Source organism: Euprymna scolopes, unplaced genomic scaffold, assembly GCF_053919585.1.
Source record: "Euprymna scolopes isolate OS-2025 unplaced genomic scaffold, ASM5391958v1 sca22, whole genome shotgun sequence".
Lineage (NCBI taxonomy): Eukaryota > Metazoa > Mollusca > Cephalopoda > Sepiida > Sepiolidae > Euprymna > Euprymna scolopes.
In genome coordinates, this window is record NW_027633236.1 from 109,590 (window position 1) to 115,074 (window position 5,485).

General features: G+C 59.5%; 2 non-coding genes and 1 pseudogene across 2 annotated transcripts in view; all 3 read right to left on the reverse strand.

The window, feature by feature from the left end:
* Positions 1 to 1,341, reverse strand: part of LOC145273927 (large subunit ribosomal RNA) — a 5,725-nt gene extending 4,384 nt beyond the window's left edge. Inside the window, exon 1 of the ribosomal RNA XR_013866563.1 lies at positions 1 to 1,341. This exon is cut by the window's left edge and continues 4,384 nt beyond it. This is a non-coding gene — a ribosomal RNA (large subunit ribosomal RNA).
* Positions 1,342 to 1,936: 595 nt separating this feature from the next.
* Positions 1,937 to 2,094, reverse strand: LOC145273896 (5.8S ribosomal RNA). The gene has a single exon (XR_013866550.1). It is a non-coding gene; the product is annotated as a 5.8S ribosomal RNA (ribosomal RNA).
* Positions 2,095 to 2,489: 395 nt separating this feature from the next.
* LOC145273904 (small subunit ribosomal RNA) lies at positions 2,490 to 4,861 on the reverse strand (annotated as a pseudogene).
* Positions 4,862 to 5,485: the final 624 nt, after the last annotated feature.

Consider the following 5,485-nt stretch of genomic DNA (forward strand, 5'->3'; position numbering starts at 1 on the left):
CGGGGTGGCGGGCGGCTCGAGTAAAAAAGCGTCGCCGAGCGACCTCTCCGGAAACGGAAACGGGCGCGGGCGGGGTTGCCCCCGACAAGAACCCGAAACGTCGGCGAGGTGCGTGACGGCGAGGCCGCGCCAGTCCTATCCCGCCTCTCATCGCGCACGCGCCCGAGACGGTGGGGCGCCTAAGGAGCGACACACAGAGTGCGTCGCCCGCACGCGACTTCCGGCGGGATCAAAACGGACCGGCTCGCCACGTGTAACGGATCGTGTCAGATTTCCTCCGTTCCCGGCAGAAAGGGGCAGTTACGTTCGCGGGCCCGACGGCCGGTGGCCCCCGACTTCACAAGGTGGGAAGACGGGGGTTTTCAGGGTGATGAAACGCCTGCCGCCTACGGAAAAAAACCCGCGTGTTCGACCTGCACGCCGGGAACGGGTCGCGACGACGGACCGGAGGGGAAGTGCGTCCGGTGCCGGCCGCGCGGAGGTCGCGCCGAAGCGCCCGCGCCATGATTACGCCGAGCGATGATGAAGGGGACGGGTGCAGCGGAGTCGCGCGCGGAGGGAGCAGGAGGAAAGAAGAAGCGGCGGCGACGGATGCGGCGGGTTAGGGCCCGGCGGCAGCAGCGATCGAGAGGACGAGTCCCCTCCGTCGCAGCCAACCGACGCAGCCACCTACCGACGCCGCGGTCGTCACCACGTTTCCCTTCCCGCTATCCACGCGGCCCGTCTCCTTCGTCGGCGACGCGGGCACAAAAGCTGGAACCGCGGAGAACGAGTTCCCCGCGGACACGACGAACGACGACCTGTGCCGCGACGGCCTCTCTTTCAAGAACACACATCGAGTTTGGGCTCGAGCCTAGGCAGCACCGGACTGAGTCCCCCCGCGATCGCGGTGAGCGGTCCCACCCGTTTACCCCTGGGCGGTTTCACGTTCTCTTGAACTCTCTCTCCAAAGTTCTTTTCAACTTTCCCTCACGGTACTTGTCGACTATCGGACTCGTCCCGGTATTTAGCCTTGGATGGAGCTTACCACCCGATTTGGGCTGCGTTCCCAAGCAACCCGACTCTCGGATCGAAGGCCGTCGCTCGCCGTCCGCACCGAATGGGCCTGGCACCCGCCGCGGGCGGCCCCGATCGAGGGAACTCCGAACTATGCGAGACGAAAACGAACGGCTGCCTTCGACCCATGCGCCACACGTCCCGAAGCCTTTAACTTGCGACGGGATTCGGCGTTGGGCTTCTCCCGGTTCACTCGCCGTTACTAAGGGAATCCCGGTTGGTTTCTTTTCCTCCGCTTAGCGATATGCTTAAGTTCAGCGGGTCGTCTCGTCCGAGCCGAGGGCGGCGGTTTTTAGTAGAGTGTGGTGTTTGGAGGAGAGGAATCTCGATCGGTACCCTCCGTGTGACGACGGCTGGCCGATATAGCGCCCGTCCGACCGAAAATGAAGAAGCCAACAATTAAAAAAAAAGCGTGGGTCCTCCCCATCCGACGTTGCCTACGACGCGGCCACCTTTTTACGGTGCGACGGCCGTGCTCGTCGCGCTGCTCGAGGCGTCGCTGAGAGACACCTTCATGAGGCAGAGAGCGAGACGAGCAGGCGGCGCTTACGTCGGCAGTCGGTTAGGTCGGTGCTTTTTTTTTTGTTTTGTTCTCCCTTCGGCTGCTTTCGGACAGACTCCTCCTGCTCCTCCTCCACAGTGTTTCTTCACGCGGTCGAAAAGGGAAAAGACTCCGCGGTCTGCCAGCGGGAGACGAAGGAGGAGGCCGGAGAGGGTTTTAAAAAAAAAAAAGACATTGAAAGGAGTCAATTCTTTTTTTATTTTTCTTCCCCCTCGTCACTCGCTCCTGCGACGTCCCGGTTACCACCGTGCCGAGGACCGGGCGGGCACGGGGACGGCAAGATGTCGTTTCGTTAACGGAGAAAGACATGTAACGTTCCGCCTCTCGACCGGACGTGGCCCCGAGACAAGGGATCTCGGGGCCGCAATGTGCGTTCGAGGTGTCGATGTTCACTGAGTCCTGCAATTCGCATCAGTTCTCGCGGCTGGCCGCGCTCTTCATCGACGGACGAGCCGAGTGATCCCCCGTCCAGGGTTCAGCACTTGGGTTTTTTATATTAGTTTTTGTTTATATAGATTTAGTAGTGTGCGAGGAGGTCTGTGCGAGGAGGCGTGACGGCATTGCAATGTCGCGAGTAGTTTGTTTTTAGCTAGCGGCGGTGGCACAGCGGCTGCAAAAAAAACAAAAAACGATAAAGCGGCGACAAGGCAAAGAAGAAGCGGCCATCACTTGCGGTGGGCGAAAAAACAAACAGGTGGTAAGACGCGGAAGCAAGCAAGAAGAGCTGGGGCTTTAAAAACCTCCGCGTCACCACAAATCTATCTCTCGCTCCGCCTTTTATAGGTTTGTTTGCGCGCATTCGAGGCGTTGACGCCGACAGACAGAGGAGGTAGGCCGGAAAACAACAAACCAGTCTCGAACGGGAAAACGGTAATGATCCTTCCGCAGGTTCACCTACGGAAACCTTGTTACGACTTTTACTTCCTCTAAACGATCGGGTTCGGTCGTCTTCTCCAGGCATCGAACGCCGAGGCGTAGATGCACGAGTGTCGTGACGGACACGTCGCGCACTGCCCGGCGGCGTCGTCGGCCAGATCCGAGGACCTCACCGGACCGTTCGATCGGTAGTAGCGACGGGCGGTGTGTACAAAGGGCAGGGACGTGATCGACGCGGGCTGTTGACCCGCGCCTACCGGGAATTCCTCGTTCACGGGGTTGGTTACAGGCCCCGATCCCTATCACGGGAGGTGGTTCAGAGGTTTCCCAACCCTCTCGGGCCGGGGCGAAGTCCCCGCTGATACCTCCAGTGTAGCGCGCGTGCGGCCCCGGACATCTAAGGGCATCACAGACCTGTTATCGCTCCGCCTCGTGTGGCTTTCTGCCACCCGTCCCTCTAAGAAGTGCGTGAGAAAACCGACCCGGACCCGAGCGCCACGGAGGACGCCGAGCCCGCCGTAAAAATCACTGACATCGGCGCACTAGTTAGCAGGCCGGAGTCTCGTTCGTTATCGGAATCAACCAGACGGATCGCTCCACCAACTAAGAACGGCCATGCACCACCACCCACCGAATCGAGAAAGAGCTATCGATCTGTCAATCCTACCGGTGTCCGGACCGGGTGAGTTTTCCCGTGTTGAGTCAAATTAAGCCGCAGGCTCCACTCCTGGTGGTGCCCTTCCGTCAATTCCTTTAAGTTTCAGCTTTGCAACCATACTCCCCCCGGAACCGAACTCTGGTTTCCCGCAGGCTACCCGCCGGGTCATGGAAGCGAACGCCGGCGGATCGCCGGTCGGCATCGTTTACGGTCGGAACTACGACGGTATCTGATCGTCTTCGAACCTCCGACTTTCGCTCTTGATCGAGGAAAACGTGCTTGCCACACGCCATCGCTGCAGTTCGTCTTGCGACGATCCAAGAATTTCACCTCTAACGTCGCAATACGAGTGGCCCCGACCGCTCCCTTCGATCATTGCCTCGCCGTAGACGGAGACCGACAGACGTAGACGAGGCCCTCTTCCATCATTCCATGCTTATCGTATGCAAGCTTGAACAGCCCGCTCTGAGCACTCTAATTTTTTCAAAGTGAACGTACCGGCCGCCGCGGACACTCGGTTAAGAGCACCCTTGGAGGAGAAACCGCCGACCGCAACACGCGCGCAGACAAGACACGAAGCAGGGACTCGGAGCGGACCGGGGGGTTCAAAAAAAAAGAGGAACGCGCGGAAAGGGAGAGGGAGAGAAGCGCGGGGGTCAGAGTGCGGGGATGCGAATGAACACACCCAAACACACACACGTAGCACCCCCCCGTTAGACTACTCCCGGAACCGAACCGACGACCACTTGTTTTTTTTTTTCCCGGATCCCGATCACGACCTCCTCGTCCACCTCGCCGGCAGGACCGCGTGGCGGGTATGCTAGCGGTTGACACCGGCGGAAAGGGCCGGGAATGCGAACGGACGACCAAAGTCAACGACGGACGATGGCGCCGCCGCCCCGGGGCCGCTTGCGCGACCACGAACCCGAGTTCGGACTACGAGCTTTTTAACCGCAACAACTTTAATATACGCTACCGGAGCTGGAATTACCGCGGCTGCTGGCACCAGACTTGCCCTCCGGTTGGTCCTCGTTAACGGATTTGAAGTGTACTCATTCCGATCGCGGGGCCTCGACAGAGTCCCGCGTCGTTATTTTTCGTCACTACCTCCCCGTGCCGGGAGTGGGTAATTTGCGCGCCTGCTGCCTTCCTTGGATGTGGTAGCCGTTTCGCATGCTCCCTCTCCGGAATCGAACCCCGATTCCCCGTTACCCGTAGTAACCACGGTAGGCACTTAACCGACCGTCGACAGTTGATAGGGCGGACCCTCGAGAGACCCGTCGCCGGGCGTGAAAGCTCGTGCGATCGACCAGTGAGTTATCCAGAGTCACCAAAGCGGAGCGCGCCGCCCTATGAGCCCCGCCACCGAACGGACCCGCGAGCGGGAACGCCGACGACGGGAGGACGGAATGACGCGCATCGGTCTCAGTCTAATATGTAGCGCCGCGACCCGGAACGGCCGACGCGGGTGCCAGCGCGCGAGGCGTGGCGACGACGGCGCGCCGACCGATCGCGGCCTGTGTCACATGTATTAGCTCTAGAATTGCCACAGTTATCCATCGCCTCCGAGGAGGAATACGGTCCCGAGGATTAGGTCCGGTTCCTGAGCCATTCGCGGTTTCGCCCGTTCTAATGCGTGGCGTGAACTTACACTTGCATGGCTTAAGCTTTGAGACAAGCATATGACTACTGGCAGGATCAACCAGGTATCGTTGGAATTTGGGACTTTGTTTCGACAGAACGACAGACCGACCGACCGACCGACCGACATAAGACAGACAACTACAACGACGGGCACGTGTTTATTTGTTTTTCGAGGAGGTTCGCCGTCAGTAGAAGCGCGCTGCCCGCGCTGATGGCCTCTTTTTTGTTTCTCCCCTGACTTGGACCGAGACCGAGACTCAAAGAACGAAAGCGACCAACGTCGACAACAACAACGACAACGGCACCCTTGACAGCGATACATACGACAAACGACAAGCAGCACGACGGCAGTGCACACGGACATCGAGGGTCAAGGTGCAGACTGAACTCGCCGAGGTCGTCGTCATCGTGGTCGCCATCGATTCCGTCTCGTCGTCGTCGTCGTCAACGTCCACGTCACAGCCGGCCGAGAAGAGAGAACAGACGACAGCGTCGACAACAACAACATCGACAACGGCACCCTTGACAGCGATACATACGACAAACGACAAACAGCACGACGGCAGTGCACACGGACATCGGAGGTCAAGGTGCAGACTGGAATCGTCGAGGTCGTCGTCATCGTGGTCGCCATCGATGCCGTCTCGTCGTCGTCGTCGTCGTCTTCGTCGTCGTCGTCGTCATCAACG